Here is a 17,739-nt window from a genome sequence, read left to right as displayed (position 1 = left end):
GTGGCTAACGTGTAGCAGTGTCGGACTGTGTAATTTTACGTTAATAACAAGGTTAGGAGTAAGCATAGTCACATTGATGTTTTTTTTTAACTGTATCAGTCTTATTTTTCATGATTTACAAACAAAGTTGAGAGTTACAGTTATTGTGAATACGCTAACGGAGCTAATGTAGCTAACGTGACTAACGTGTAGAGGTCTCAGACTTTGTTTTCTTTACACTTTACTAAAAGGTTGAGTTAGCAAAGTCACTGTAACATTTGTTTTATCGGTCTGCTTTTTTCTTTACATGTTGCTAAAAAGGGACCGAGTTACAGATGTTATGAATATGCTAATGGGGCTAACGTGTCGTGTGTTACTAACAAGTTCTGGAATTACTGTGTATAAAGTTAATGAAGTCTGACTTACAGACTTATCTCTGACTTATTTATCTCCATTAATGTTCCATATAATTCCATACGCCTTATCTATAGGATTAATTTGAAAATCGACTATTATATTGATGGTGCACCTTATTGTACGGAAAATACGATTCTAGGCCCTTGTTTTTAAGTTTTGTGTGTTTTGCAGCAGAGACCATCAAGTCATTAAAAAGGTAAATGATCCAGAGGCTAGTAGGTTAAATACCTTTTATAAGATCTTATTACATTTAAAAGTTAGATGTTACAGATAGAAAATGAATCTCAGAGGCTCTCTCATAAGAACACACTCAAAGCACAGATTCTGAATGATTAGTTGCACGATCTCAGGGGAATGAGAAGCTAAGAAGGAGCATGTGTAATTCGGTTAGTCCTGGGATTCTGCTGTAAAGCAGGGTAGACATATCCATCTAGCGAATGGGATATGTGAGCCGACTGTAGGCACAGGAAACGCTTGCTGCACATCAGGCTGCCGGTTGCAAATATAGAAAATTTCACCTGATTTAGGACTGAAAGAGCAAATCTTTTCTAACCCCTGTTCTTACTCATAAATTAGATCAACCTTAAAGAAAAACTTAAAAAAAAAACATTAAGGCTAAGGCTAACGTAGAGCGGAATAAACCACCTTACAGCAAACCGGCCACATTCAAAGGGATAACTCAAAGCTTGGGCCATGAGTCGAGGATGCCGTCTCCCACTGAACTTGCATACAGATCGGCCCTTCAGAGCACAGCCTCCTCCACTGTCTCTTTGTCCCTCCTCCCAGCAGGGGATTTATAAAGCTTAACAGTGCTTCCCTCCATGAGATTCCTGTAATTTATGACAGCCTTTTCCAAGGCAGAGAGGAATCAAATCAAGCTGTAAATATAGTGCATGTTTCCCAGTATGAGCTCTTCACGCAGACCATATATCACAAATAAACGCTAGAGATCCTGACAGTCATTAAATAACGGCATCAATAATCCCGCATGTGGCAGCAGTACATTTGATTTTGGATTATGAAAAGGCCAGAAAGCATAGCTAATGAAAGAGACACAGCAGAAGCCAAACAGCGGAAATGAAGAATTACCTGAAGCCTAGAGGATCAAACCAGACACCTCATGTCGTTTTCAAAGGGAGGACAGGCAGTTGGGGTCATTAGAAACCACCATGACTCTTGACCCCAAGCAGGCACGCATACCTAACAAAGTTATCTGACACCGTTCCATCCAGATTGGAGAGAAGACAGCGTCATCTCAGGGGTATAGCCTTGCAGGCGTAGCATGTCCACTGCGGGTGGGCAACAGCCCTCCATTAGCTGAGGGCCTTTCAATCTATATGTCAGTGAAAACTGAAGACTCAATAGATAGAAGCAAACAGCTGCTACAGGCTGGACTGAGCAGATGGGAAGGATGGCAAAAAACTTACATTTTTGTTTATTTTCCTGCTATAGATGTTTAGCTCATTTATTCATGTTACTCCATTTGAGAGAATGAAACTTTCAGATAAGTGTTTTTCTGCGTTGCACATAGAAATACGACACAATGAGTGTTTCTGGTGAGAATGGAGAATGCATGCCTTTTCAATATAAAGGCAGGGTCATTTCACATAAAAATGTCCTCTGAAGTGTGCCTTTTTAAAAGCAATTATGTCATGATCTAGACACCTATTCAAAGTACAGACTATGTCAGACACAGCGTCCTTGTTGATCTACTCAACAACCTTGCAATGGGCAGATCATTCAGAACCCACCCAATCCCTTCATTTTTTATGAGTCCACAGTACACCATAGACTATATGAGAACTGGAAGTGACCCCTCTCCCTTCGCTTTCCAAACAGGAAGTACCCGCTGGTTCCAAGAAGCCAAAACACCACAGACTTCTATTGAGAAATAAACAGCTATTATTCAGTCATTATATTTGTCAGAATAACCATTCTTGCTCTGCCACTTGTTTTTCTTTCTATCCACCCATGCATCCACTGAGTTTCGGGAGCCTGTCCCGGCTACTGTTGGGCAAAGGCGGGTTACACCCTGGACATTTTGCCAATCTATAACAGGACACACAATCACTCCCAGAGTCAGCACTCTGTCTCCTCCTCTGGTTACTGGTGGGAGCAGTCTCCAGAGTACTGAATGCACTTCATCTCCCAGAAACCCCAGCCCACAGTTCCTGGATGCTGCTCAGCTGACTCTCATTTGCCAATCACCCACAGGACACTTTGGCACCGCTCAAAGCCTCACTCAGTGCGAAGTATTGTTTGTGCCACTCAGCCAGCATACTGAGCATTTCTTCCTGACCTGATCTCCTGTTCACCTGATCCTGCTACATCTTCGATTCTGCTTTCTTGGCGCCTGCCCCGACCCTTGTCTGGACCCTGACCAATCTGGTTGCTCTCTGATGCTCCCATTCTCATTGCTGACCGCCTGACCCTGATATGGATTAGTGGACTTTTAGCAGTGTTAATAAACCTGCTGCAATTGGAACCAGCTGTCTTCCTGTTCTGTGACACCACCTCCACAGGGAAATGCTGTTTTTTACGTTCTTGCTCATTCTAATTTCAAAATGTATGATTTTTAATTATTCATCAGTTGGCTCAATAAAAGTATGTGGTGCCTGCTGGCTTCCCACCTCAAACATGTGTAACCTTTGATTGACATATTTCATGTGTTCTGCTGTTAATTGGGGGAGGGAGGTGGCGCTCCAACAAGCTCACTCCTGATTGGTGAGGGTGGTTACCATTGAGATGTCAGACCGACTCTGACCAATAATTGCTTATTAACTATTTCTGGTTCTAACATGGCAATATCCATACCACAAAAAAAGGCAACTGAATTGACTTTATTTCTTTGAAGCTGGCCGTGAGTCATTTTCTATGGGTGATGTCACACTCACTCTGTCCAGTTCTCATATACAATCAATGGTATACACGTAAGAACAAACTGTCAGGATCTGATACATTTATCAGATTCTACTTCATGAAGTTTTTTTTCTTCAGTTATGTGCAATAGCTCAAATTTGTTGAATTTATGGTTACATAGCAGCAAAAAGAGATAGTTTTCTATGATATGTTTAAGCTAAGTCTTAACTTAAACAATTGTTTCATCAGTGTAGAAGAAGCTGAATGAATTACTGTCTTATAAAAAACAGGCATGCTATTTTTGGAGTCTCCTGCACCTGTTACAACATTAAATAACTATAATTATTTCCTGCATGCAATGACATGTATGTAATTAATGGAGAGGAAGCTGCACATGTCATGATTACATTTCTAAAGATTATCCATAATTACTCATAATTAGCTTGCTTTTTTTTGGCTTATTGATCAGGTAGCACAGAAAATAACCTACAACATAATCATAATGTCTGTTTCATCTATAAAAATATATGCAGAAATTGCAAAAAATATGGTGGTGGGATAAAACACTGGAAAAATGCTGAGTTTAAAAAACTCTAAGCTTTAAGATTGATCAATTGGTTTGTATTTAATATTTTGCAAAATATTGACAAAAATAAAATGAGATGACACAGTGTGAAAAGTGAAAAAAGTACTTAATCTTTTTAAAGACAACAGTACATATTTAGAAAAATATTATTTGTCCATCACTGCAAGTGGAGCTCAATCGAAATCTAGAGAAGTAAACAGCAATAGAATTTTGCCCATTTATTTAAATAAATTACCAAAATTGTTCATTTTGTTTTTCCTTTTTTTATACTAACGGGATACCTGACCTGAGACGCCTCACTTTGCGTAGTTTGACATCTTGCTCTCCTTCAGCCAACAGCTGCTGCGAGTCAAGTACAATGAATGTTTTTATGTGAGTCAGTTGAGGAGACAAAGTGAAAAGGCTGGGCACGTATCTTTAAACACTACACAATTTATGTGTTGGCACACTGTCCTCTGGCATCCAATATTACACTGTCACTTAAACTAGTGCAAAGTACACACTCAAACATATATAAAACAGCCAATTTTTGTTTTAGATTCGCTGAAAAATGTAGCCAAATGTAAAATAATATTTATATTATTTGCTTTATAATGTAATCAGGTGATTTAAGAACTGACTTAAACCAGATCCAGCACAAATTTCATTATGCTTACCCAATTCTCACTACAGAATGTACCTACACACAATTTTAGACTTAAATTCCCAAATCCTTCTAGCTTAACTAAACATAAACCTAAAAATCTGACTACAAATGGGTGAGGCCAGTAAAAAGTGACTTGCATTTTTTAGAAGTATTATTTTAGCCTTATATTGAAATAAGAAAAGTGTCAGTCTCAATAAAAACTGCTTGGACTAGATGGGTAGTTCGAGTGGGTAGTGGGTAGTGTTCGATCATAAAGCATAAAAAAGCAGATATTGTATAATCAGGTCAATAATTGATAAATCTACTGAAAAAAAATCAATTATAGTGATGATTTTAAAAAATATACACTTTTGAGGCTATTGGTGGAGGCTGGGGAAGTTACATTTAATCTTTTTACATTTTGACGAGTATGTAACGTTTTGGTATTTTGGCAAAGAAAACTGTTAATAATTAACAGTTTATTCATGCAAAAAATATACTTAAATATATATATATATATTTTTGTATTTGTTCTTATTCAGAATTCTGACTTGTTTGATTGTTTTCTGAATCCTTCACAAGTTGCAATCAAAATTTTACTACACAAGAAGAAAGTCTTGCAATGATAAAAAGAAGTTCCAGCTCTTGATCAGAGATAACTCCTATTATTTTTAATTAATTTAAAAAAATAGATTTTGTGAGGTCATTTTTATACATAGACATTTATTAAATTATTTTTTCTTTACATTCTGACTAAATGAAGGTTTCTGTAGCTGCTAGGATGCTGATAACAACTGATCTTATCAGGAAAGAGTAAAAACAGCTTAAGAAGTCATAAAAAAAGAATGAAAAAAAGAGGAAGAAAATAGCTACACTCTTCTATCTTTGTCATTTCATCACTCACTCTATCAGTGTGACTCCACCACAGAGGGGACCTTTGTCTGCTATGATGGAGAAACAACAGCATACCAACACAACACAGCGAATCTCAGATCTCTAACAGAGCAGCTCAGACTCAATTAGATTATTTTCCTTTCCTGCTGTAAAAGTCAAACGACACAAGATCTGCAACGTTTTAAGAGAACTTTACATTTGTAAGTGGTGCTAAAATCATTAAAAATGTAAAATTGTATCAAAATAGTATGAATTGGAGCAGTATAAAAATCAGAAACTAGAAAAAATTAACAGCATAAATTAAAGGGATTTGCTTTGGCAAAAGGGCCAATATACAGGCGCTCAAAATACAAAACCTAATGTGTTGAAAATCAAAGCAATCATCAGCTGTGACCCGCCATACATTGAATCCACCAGGCAGAGTAAACATTTCTATTCAGCTCTCAATCCAGACGAGACAACGGAATACAGACAAACATGTTTACAGTGTGAAACGTCAGGATCTCACATATAAAAGCATGACTTGAATTCAAATCTCTCCATTCACTGCAGGAATTGTGCCATCAAATCAAATAAGGCTTCATGTGGCATTTGACTAATAAAGTCTCTACAACCAAGATTTTTAACAACAAATCTGTTGGATCAAATGGATGCTTTCCTAATTAATAAACAGGATTATTATGCAGATGGCTCATTTCAACTTCTAAATGGTAGCATGATAGTATTGAAGATTAATTAAATGTAAATATGAATTTGAAGCTACAGCGTTTAGCAATTAAGACTCTTAAAAAGTGTCATAATATGTTTTTTTTAATTACTGTCTTCTCAACCATCTGTTAGTTTACACGTTAAGACATTGAGACACTTTTGAGTTTATATTTTCCTACCATCTGAAAAAGTCGAGATGGTTTGAGGTTTATTTGTTTGTTCTCTTCTTCAATTCCTTCAGTTGAAAAAGTTTACCATTTCAGTAAAATCACACCTTGTATTATGGCAGTAACTACCAAGTGTCATTGCAAAATACTAATATTATTTTCAGAAAAATTTTATTTAAAGGTGAGAACCTGCACTCATGTTTTATAAACCTGAAGCAATTAATGAATGAATGAATGAATTAATCAATCAATCTTAATTTCTAAAGCTATAGTATTTACAGTGCCATCAGGGTAAAAGAGAGACAAAAATAAACTTCAAAATTGAGCAGATTAAAAATAAAATTAAAAAAAATAACAGCATGAAATTAAAAAGCAATAAAATACATAAAATACAAAAAATAATTCAATCAAATGAGTAGAAGAAAAGAAAATGCCACCAAATACTTGTAATAGATTGGATATTTTTATGTCTCTTAGGTCTATCTGAAAAAAAAATGTTTTCGTGAACAACTTTAAACCAATCTGTGAGTGTTATCTAGAACATATAACACACGCTCTCTGATAAACTACATATAACCTCCTGTGTAGGTCTGATCTTTGACGATAACCCTTTGCTAAGATACGGTGGTGGTGAAGTGTAAAATGCCCATTTGATGAATGAATCCTTAGTAAACTCCCAGAGTCTCAATGGGAAGAGGCAGTTTTGCCAGAATACGGACTAAAAAGATTAGAGTGAATTAATGTCCAACATATTTATCTATCTTACAATGTTTAATGTAAAAATACATAATATTAGAAATAAAAAAAAATACTATTTCGGAGAGGTTGGAACTTGGAGTTACCTCAGACTTGAGTTGCATTTGAGTCTTAAATGTAGATAATTGAGATTTGACTTCAGAATGAACAATGTTCATTAGTTTATTCTTATTCTTTCTTATCTCTGATACATCACTGTCAGGTCTAAAGATAAAAGATCTCCTTACGTTGATGTCAGGGCTGAAGGGCTGTTGCTGACTTTCCCCTTATTCCTGCACCCCTCCCCTTCCTATAAATGCTGGCTCAATCTTTGCCAGAACATTGTCAGTCCTATAGGCAGTTTCATCATTCAACTCCCTCTACTAATCTCCATGGCCATTTTCTCCATATTCCAGAATAACAACCATAAAGTCTGAATCTTCCTTCCTGTATTACTAGTCTTTTTTTTTTGTTCCTAAACTTGTGCCTATTTCCCAGAGTCTACATCCCAGAGTCTGTCTCAGAGTCTACATTCAGAGTCTACATCCCAGACTCTACATCCCAGAGTCTTCGTCCTAGGGTCTACATCCTAGAGTCTACATCCTAGAGTCCAAATCCCACAGTCTACGTCCTAGAGTCTACATCCTAGTGTCTATGTCTCAGAGTCTACAACCCACAGTCTACGTCCTACAGTCTACATCCTAGAGTCTACAACCCACAGTCTACGTCCTACAGTCTACGTCCCGGAGTCTACCTCATGATGTCAACATCCCACAGTCTACGTCCTACAGTCTACATCCTAGAGTCTACAACCCAGAGTCTACGTCCTAGAGTCTACGTCCCGGAGTCTACCTCATGATGTCAACATCCCAGAGTCTACGTCCCAGAGTCTACATCCTAGAGTCTAGGTCCCAGAGTCTACGTTTTAGAGCAGGGGTATTCAAGTACAGGCCTCGAGGGCCGGTGTCCTACATGTTTTCCAACCAACCTTCCATTGAAGCTCCTTATTGGCTAAACATACCTGATCCTGGAAATTAGCAGCCAATAAGGAGCTTCAATGGAAGGTTGGTTGGAAAACATGTAGGACACCGGCCCTCGAGGCCTGGACTTGAATACCCCTGTTTTAGAGTCTAGGTTCCAGAGTCTACAACCCAGTCTTCTAAATCCCAAAGTCTACGTTTCAGAGTCTACATTCCAAAGTCTACATAATGGTCTATGTCCCAGAGTCTACGTTTCAGAAACTACAACCCAGCGTCTAAATCCCAGAGTCTACATTCCAAAGTCTACGTCCAATGGTCTATGTCCCAAAGTCCATGTTTCAGAGTCTACATCCCAGAATCTACTTCCCAGAGTCTACGTTTCAGATTATATGTCCCAAATTCTACGTCCCAGAGTAGTCTAGGTCCCAGAGTTTATGTGCCAGAGTGTACATCTCAGAGGTTATGTCCAAGAGTCTATGTCTCAGAGTCTAAATTCCAGAGTCTATGTCTCATAGTCTACGTCAAAGAGTCTTCATCCCAGAGTCTTTGTCTAAGGCTTAAGATTTTTATTGACTTGACTGCTGAAGAATTGACTTGGATTTAACAGGACTTGCGATCATCTCTGCCAATCAGTCTAAAACAAAGATAACATTTATTTTGAAAATTTTAAGTAAAATCTAGGAAAAATGAAAGGTAACTTTTACCATTTTTGTCCTCAAAAGCTAATAACGAAATAAGTAAATGTCACAGAATTGCAGTTATTAAAATCAGCAAAGGTCTTTCTGTTTGCCCATCCATCGATTTATCTCCTTTTCCTCAACTTCTCATTCCCATGTTAGCAGAGGAGTTGAGGAGGAGACAGAGGGTAAAGGAGGCGAGACACTGGTCATTACTACAAAAGTAAACACCCTTGCATTGGAGCAAAAATCAGTCTCTGTTAGGAGCTGCATAAGTTGTTGACAGCTTTGTTGCAACATAATGCAGCATTTTATGGTCTCTTACACCCAGTGTTGTGACAGCATATTTCTTTAATTAAAACTCAGTTAGCAAAGAAAGTGATTACATTCAGTCTGATGTCTCTGTTGTGAATCCTATTATAAATACTGTGCATGCCTGCTTTGATTTTGATTGATTTTTGGGAACCAGGACCTTCCTCCTTTAGCGAGACAGGTTTACCAGAAACGCACAAGGGGGAACGAGATGGCACAAAAAATAATCTAAGGAGCCTGGTGTTATTTTTCGACATTTACAGTTTGATCGCTAAAACTGTGTTTGACTAGCGCTTATGTCAAAGTGGCACAGCTGTGACAACAGGAGAGCAGAGATGTGCTGAAATGATGCAGATCCTTGCATGTCTGACTGTTGGGTGGTTCCTAAGAAAGAAAAGGATATTTAAGCAGGATTAATAACAGGCCACAAAACGTGCATTATTGATGACGGTTAGTGAAACCCCCGGTGGTAATTAGAGAAAATATTCTGTCCTTAGTAAGCACTGGGTTTTAAGAGCAACAGCAATAATGTGTAAAGCTATACTGAAGCAGGGAGATGGAATGTGGGATTTTTTTTCCTTTTTCTTTTTTGCCAAGAGGTGCTATTTTACAGTGTATGTTGGCAGTTTCCAATAACTGATAGTTAAAGTTTAACACACACAAGCAACACAAAGTTTTTCCAATTTACAGATGATATATATATATATAGTGTAAAATAACAGTTTTTAAAATTGTTATTGGTCATAATCATAAAAATAAAAAAATAAAAAAAGTGTATGTGTAACAGGGCGGAGCCAGAACACTTTATATGGGGGGAAGGGTAGCAAATAAAAACAGCAGAGTGGAAGGCCAAGACAAATGAAAGGATCAAAAATACACATTTATAAAAATTTGATCATGAATATTGTTTTTAAATCATTTAAAAAAGTTGCTTTTGTTATTTTTGAGACACCTTTTAACTTAAAAAAGTGTGCAGCAAAAGATTTCCCTGTAACTCCGCCCCTGATCCTATATAACATGAGATTCACTTAAATAAACTTAAAGACTAACAAAAAAACTTGAGCTTTTTCATGATATATATTTTTATGTGCCCCTATGACAACAGCTGCACATGCAGAAACAATAAAGTCAAAGCTTTATGCACAATTCATATCCTTACAGGGAACAGGTAATCCTGAGTCGACCTTTTCTTCAGAATTTGAGCAGCGATTGTAATTCTAGATGCTGCCTTCACTGACGACAAGGTCACTGCAATGTTGATGATCTGCACACACACACACACCGCAGAGGTCCAAGGAAACACAATCAAGCCGCCTGCAGCTCCTAAATGCACTTCTGCCGGGCGCAATAATTCTGATGAGCGTGTACGCGTTTCTTTGAGCAGAGGTGGACTCCTGACATCACAACACAACATGACCCTGAGCCCAGAGACAGAGGAGGCAGGGTGAGGGGGAGGGGGGCGGGGTAGGAGTTCTGCCTGGTAAGCAGTACTCGCAGTCTGTCGAGGAGCGGTGCAGGACGGCAGCAATTTCAGCTTCTCTTCAGGCAGGGAGTCCTTTTCCCTCTGGGAGCATCACAGAGAAAGTCTGACAGCAGCACGCGCAAAAAGATCTGACACTGATCCAAAACCTTCTTTAGCATCAACAATTCCATTCAACAGCAATATAAAGTAATTTACATTACGTCTCAGCTCTTTCAGCACGCAAGAAGTTTCAGCTGTTGTGATTTCTGCTTATGAGTCATCTCCACTCGGGTCTTGATTGTCTGCATCTGATGTGAATTACCTCTCCAGACTCTTGCTGCGTTTTCAAATTTCCCCTTAATTCACCTGCACCTGCACTTGCTTTCAGTGCCTCTGATATTTACACGCTCTATTGTATCTTTGGCACCACAGAGAAGCCGGGCAGATTTTCAGTTTGGCATCAAACAGTTAAAAGCCTGCCCTCAAACGTTTTCTTTATCTGGAAGTGAGTCATCATATAATTGTGTAAAGCATCTTTACATCACTGGACCCTTAGCAGAATGATTTTGCTTTGAGTCTAAAATTGTATTGTAACAAATCAATAATGGCAGAAACTGGATGGCGCTCTCTAACCCACTGAAAATGACCTCTGCCTCCTGCGGTGTTCTTAAAAGACCTCCCTGCCTGTAATATACACACTCAGCACACTCTGAAGGGAGGCCGAAACATCAGAGACTTGCAGAATATTCTAACAGGCTTTTCTGCACCAACATTCCCAGAAGCAGGACAATAGTTCCACAGTTTTCATCCAGTATGCTCTTGGAGGAAAGTCATTACGGAAGACCTTGTGATGTTCTTTTGAGTGTCACTTCAAATGCTTTCCTCACAATTAAATATTAACTGACAGGAGATGCTCCGAGCGAGCTCAGTGTGCTTACAATAGAGCAGAGAAAAGCTGGGCAGGTTACAACAAGGTGACTATTCACCTGGTGCATAAAAACCATTCAAACTTAACAAAGACAACACTAGCAAGAAGCCACCTGAAGTGGCTTTTTAACTCATAAAAGCAGCGGAAATTAGTCTGACAAAAACCCTCTAAAGTAGTGGATCCTCCAATTACTCAAATGTCAAACATAAATTTGACCAAATTCACTCCTAAGAGATATACAAGATTATATTTGGATCTATTTTTAGACCAAATGTTTTAAAAAAGAACAGTGTTGTTTTCTAGGCAATAGTTTCTGCAGAGTTGCGTTAGTTTGGGAGATATTTACCTCTGGGTTGTGGGCAGGGCTGTTCCTATTGCCACACACTCTCCTGCTAGCTTACAGCCCCTCAAAACCCCTCGCTAACATCATCAGTGTAACAAAAATGGCGAGCAATAGTGAAGCTATTCAGCCTACAGTTTTGAGCCAGATAGGACGAGGAAAACAAAGACATACAGGGATCTAGTTGTCTACACGTTGATGCATCCAAATGGAGCAGAGCAGGGACCTTGTGGTGCGCACAGGACATTTTTAAAAATGATTTTTTTTTCAAATAGCATATTTTCCTTTGCTCCTGATTCACAATGATTGAACCCTATATAATGGAGATGTAAAAGATATTAGATATGTATTAAAACTTCGATCAGCAGTGGGAGTACCAGCAGTATCGGTAAGGAATGTAAAAAAATAGATATCAAAAATTGATCGAGCAACTGCATTGAAAACCACAGATATGAACAAGATTATTTTGGTTAAAAGATCTAAAATCAATCAAGAAGTAAATAATTGATTTCTAGCAAACTGCAGTTTCTCTCTCTGTTTTTTTCTACTGTCTTTGTCTTTTTATTTACATGTGATGCAAACAAGAAGATGTCAAATCATAAACTTGCTTTGTACGAATACCTGAATAAGTTTCTCTGTCAAATGCCATGCATCCTTATTTATAGCTTTAAATGCCATATGACTTAGAAATATCTAGATTTTAGCATTTTTGGTCAAAGAATCGAACTGTATCCTATTGCCTAAAAGTTAGTTGAACCTTTAAGGATCGATTTGTGGTTCGTGTATCGAGCTGAGTATTGAATCGTGTGAGATACAAGATACACACCCCTAATATATATCCATTTGTGTCATATTTGATACAAGTAATTCTGAGACCCCAATCTCATTACATCAAAACTTTCCCTAAAAAACTTATGACTTGTATTCTGCCCTGCAGTTCATTATCCTTCCACTAGGGGCAGTTGAAACATTTTCCCTGCTCAATTCAAAATGGCTGCCTCCATCTCAAAAACATTTTTGGCAGGAAAGAGTTTAGCTAATTTTTAACACTTTAAATTGAGAGTAACTCAGTCTATTGTTATTCTATTTTCTAAATGAATACCTGCTGTATTGAAAAAATGCTAAATTTGTATATAATTAATTTTTATAATGTTCCACCATGTTAAAAATGTGTGGAGCAATCGCTAAATAAGGCGCTTTTTTAACTGAACAATATTTTTGCATCATTGTGCTCAGCAAAAACTTGCCAAGTTACCCATTGTATCATGATTGATATTTAAATATCATTAAAAAAATTAAATTTTCTGTTAATTCTTTCATGTAGTGGCCTTTTTAGGGTTAAATAAATATATACTTAGAAATCAAAGTTTAAGCTTCATTTTCTTTATTTTTGAAGTCACACCAATAACACCATTTTCATCAGAGTGGGTCTTTAAAAATCTAAGGGTACAGTTATTTGTTAGAGAAGATAAATTTGTCACATGATGTTTTGCTGATGTATCACATGATTTTATCACTGAAGAGCATGTTGTCAAAATGAACCGTTCAACCACTACAAATGAATACCATGAAATACACTAACTCAGTAAGACGAGCCAAGAAGGGGTTTGGATTTTGTTTTTGATGATATTTACCAGTAAAAACAGTCAAGCAGCAACATGTAGGCCAGCAATTCATGTTAACACCTGGTGCTTGGACAGGCTTAAAAGACACCCGTTTTTATATAGCAACCATCCCATTTGGGACTGTGCGTTTGTCCACAGCTTCCAACTTGAATCTCATTTAACCCCCCTGACAAGAAGTGCCACAGGCTGCGCTACAGCTACTGACCTGAACCACCATGCCAGCATTTTCTGACCTACTTCTGGAGCCTGCTTACGCATCACTGGCACAGTTGCATGACTTTCAGAGCACATGTACAGTACGGCATCGGCTGTTGGGCTTCCGGGTGTCCCCTCCTCAACCTGTCCGCGACAGTCCTCGCCTTGATTAGATCAGCTAAAAAAAATGTTCTTACAAGTGTACCAAAATTTTGTTACATTTCTGTACAAAAGTTACTTATTAACCCAATTTTTTTTCTAATATATTAATTTAAAAGAGCAAAGTCACCTCCTTGTTGTTACAAAAATGTTGAACATATTTCCCATTTTTTCTGCATTAATCATCTGAAAACCTAAAAACACAAGATTTCATGATCAGACTGATAGCTTGAACTTTAAGAATGACAGGCAGCCAATAGAAGTATTTCCTCCATAGAACCAGATCTGGAAGGACGCCAGAACCTAATGAGGCTGCGATCACACAGACAGCGGTGAGAGCAAACCTTACGTCTATTTCACCAGCTAACGCACAAAAAGGCTGGGTCACAGCGACAGCATGGGGTGTGTTTTAGTTTCCACCTCCTACACACTCATGCATTAAATATGGCTCAACAATCACACTCTCCAGTGACTCTCAAAGGCCTTTCTTCCCACCCTGCAACCAAACGTTTCCTGGGGAATTCCGAACCTGGATTGTAATTCCTGATGACGGAGCAACTGCAGCAGCTGAGAGGAAAATCACTTTTTCTGATGAGCAGCTCTACTTTTCCTGAACATTTAATAGCTCAGAAGACAAACGCTGGAATGCATGACCTTGATGGCAATATTAGTGGAACTGAGCGAGAATCACACATTTCTCTGGAGGTTGCAAAACACTGACCTAATCAACACTGATTTCACAAAAGCATGCCGTGCAGAGCAATCCCGTGTTCCTGAGTTGACTGAAATTTATTAGGCATAGAGAGCCTGTAAAAAAGTATAAGAGAGATAGTTTTTGAAGGCTAAACAGCAATAATAATCTCTTCAGAGGGAAAAAGGCAGCATTAGAACTGCACTTGGCTTTAATTGCCTCCGCAGTATTAAAGATATCAAAAGCTTCGGAAATTAAAGCACGGAACTTTAATAAAGAACTGCACTGCTTATTATGTTTTCAGCTTGACGCAAAAACAAAAAAAAATTACATTTTACATCTTGTGAATCACATCTATAGTGTTTGGTGTGATAAAAGACTCCATTGCCTCCGGCAGTTGCATGCCACATGTGAGCTTGTGACATTGGTGCTCCTGTAGTCTAATTATATCTACTGTGTAGTAGGAACATTGTAAATAACTCATTGTGGGGCTTTTCTTTTGTATCCAGCACAGGAAAACCCAGGATAACAGGTGGAGCATTTGGCACACTAATAATCCGGGTATGGAACCTTTTAATCATTTGAAAAGTTTGACGTCCGTTCAAAAATATTTTGCATTTGATTTCTGAATTTTGCCAAATTGCTAGACATTCAACTAGTATCATAAGCAACTAAATACTCTCAAAGTTGCAGTTTTGAGTCCCACATTTTTGGAGTATATCTAATGTTTTTATTTTTTTTTTGCATAGTTTGGCCGGGGTGCGACTTATACTCAATAACCAGCTACTACCACGAGAGGGCACTATAGGTGTGTATCAGTATTTGCTACTGACAACAGTGCAGAAGAAGAAGTGCCGTTCATTTTGGCAGAATTGTTCCAAAGTGACACAGAGGATGAAGAGTTCAAGTGATTTAAGATGATATAAAGAGCTTAGTTGATTTGCTAGCATGTTCCTTGTGCTTTCGGAATAATCATTGATTTTGCGTTAATTTACTAAAGTGTTTTATGAAACTAAACAAGCATTAATGTGTTATGATAGTATTATTATTTACTCCATTATTATGATTTGCCTTTCAAGAGCAAATGTCCATTCTTGTTCTCATATTTTATGCAATAAATTTATCTTAAAAGAGTGACTTACATTATTTTTTTTTCTTCTTCATTATGTTGCTGCAACAGAGGCCTCGTTTCCACTGAGCAGTAAGGTAAGAACTAGTACCGTACGGACCAGTTGATTCTGGAGAGAGTTTCCACTCAGGTAAGCTTCACTCCTACTGAGTGGCTTGTTTTCACGTTGTATGTGTGGTGTAGACCGCTAGTGTTTCATTGCGTCGTTGTAGTGCGACGACTAGAAAAGCAATAGCAGTGGATGTCATCCAGCAGCTTGTCTTTTTTTTCTTGCTTTACTGCTTGTTGTTTGAAAGAAGATTGAAGGCGACTAAAAAGAATAGCGCCATAAAGAGAAAAACAGAAATGCTAGCTTAGCACTAAACTGGCGCTTGTTAGTGTCGTCATCACTTTCTGCCAATCAACGCATGGCAAAAGTGGCTCCACCCGACTCCTCCTGTTTTATTTTTCAATGGACAGTTGCAGCTCCTCAAGAGGTACTGGTTGGAACCATTCAATGGGTCCATTTTACAATGGAAACGCTCAAAATATCAGACTGGACTATTCCGGATACAGTAGAAAATAGGTTTTATAGTCTAAAAAATATGGCCTATGTGATCTTTTCAGATTCCATTAATTTGGAGATATTTCTAACTGGGGTGTTTGTTACAAGCTGGAAATTTAACAAAGGGGCTGAAGGGGTTTCTTTTTAATTGTTTTAATTGAAAGTTAAATGTACTTTCTCAAGGGCAGAGCAATTCGCCTCTATCTATCACAGCTAAGGCAGACCTAAAAACTTTAACAACCTGATGTCTCCAGCTATCAATGCACAGCTTCCATATAAAACTAAGATTTGTTTAGAAATAGCAAACATTCCATGAAGAAGGAAGGCATCTTTATCTTTTTCCCCACATTTTAAATTTAGACAAATAGATCCAAATACAAAAGTTCGACAAATCAAAATCCTAAATATCCAGATGCTTCAAAAACTCCACAAACAATTCCTCAACCAGCAAATATGTGGATGTTTAAATGCCACACTCCCTCATCCTCACTGTACCACAAGGGAGTGACTTTTTAGGCTAGGCTCTCCCAGCTGGAATCAAGCCCTAAGCATGTCAGAGCTGCACAACACTATCCAGAGAGGCAGCTGTCAGCGTGATGCTGAGGCAGCATGAGGCTTCTAATTATATCACACAGGTAAGTCAGGTCACCCTGGTTTCAACAATTCTCAATGTTACTGAAACGATTGGATGGGAAACCCCTCATAAAAATGGGGAGTGTCATTTTTTCCCACTTTCTTACTGCAACCACAAATGAAGCTGATATCAATCTATAGTTGCTTCATTGGCTATAATATGGAATATGAGAAGAATCATGGAGAATGGGGAATTGTATTCTGTAAGCAGACAGGTATTTATGGGTTTTCCCATAAATAAATTCAATATTCATTTTTTAGTGACGCTCCAATGTGACCCACAGCATGCCATGCAAGCTTAAAGTATGAGCATCCTTGCAGCACATTCTTATAATTTTTTATTTTTTCATCAGAGGTCACGTCCCTGCATGCACACTAATCTCACTGTCGATGTCTGCTTTGATGTGGAGCCGATCCAGATAGCATTCAGGTCAAGTCCAAGTTCCTGTAGCGCATTAGGAGCCGCAAGGATGCTGAAGCTGGACCGCCTCGACTGCACGTTTCCCCCTGCCTCTAATCCTAAACATTTACAATGCAGCAGCAGCAACAACAGCAAACAAGTAGGTCAATCCAAGAGCCATCCTGCTACCTTATTATGTGGGGAAAAGGAGGAAAAGTAGGGGCGCGTAATTGGTGGAAATAACGCACACTTGTCTCGTCATGACGCGCCGGATCCAGAAAATCAATCGATGTCAAATCGAAAAGAGCAGGGATGATGAGAGAGTTTGGATGAAAATAAAAGCATCTCCAGTAACATCACGTGAAGATCTCGCCTGCAGATTGTTGAACAGAAAGGCTGTCAGCTCTCTTGCTTGTGCTGAGCCAACAGCGAGCGCTACGCCTCCTTGGAGCGAGCCCTTTTTTATGGGAGAGGCACGAACGGCGCCATCAGAAACTAGAATATTAGAATATTATGTCGCAAAACCTACCTGATGACTGTCGCCCGTTGAAGCATGCGAGCTGACTTGGATGCAGACGAGGCGACACGTTCGAGTCAGCAGCACAGCCTGCCTGCCAGCCAGCCAGCCAGCCTGCCTCCTCCACGGCACCAAGCCCCTCCTCGTTTATTGTACAGTGGAGAGGGATGAGAATAA

At 38.6% G+C, this 17,739-nt stretch overlaps 1 protein-coding gene across 1 annotated transcript in view; it reads right to left on the bottom strand.

Annotated features, from left to right (window-relative positions):
- The window catches only part of tln2b (talin 2b), a 95,355-nt gene extending 77,616 nt beyond the window's left edge, over nucleotides 1–17,739 (bottom strand). The window contains exon 1 of the mRNA XM_024281946.2: nucleotides 17,575–17,739. The gene's annotated coding sequence lies outside the window, so the exon portion shown is untranslated. The remainder of the gene's footprint in view (nucleotides 1–17,574) is intronic.

Source organism: Oryzias melastigma, linkage group LG6 (assembly GCF_002922805.2).
Source record: "Oryzias melastigma strain HK-1 linkage group LG6, ASM292280v2, whole genome shotgun sequence".
In the NCBI taxonomy this organism is placed as follows: domain Eukaryota; kingdom Metazoa; phylum Chordata; class Actinopteri; order Beloniformes; family Adrianichthyidae; genus Oryzias; species Oryzias melastigma.
Note: the sequence above shows the minus strand (reverse complement) of the source record. Positions and strands in the feature narration are given on the sequence as shown.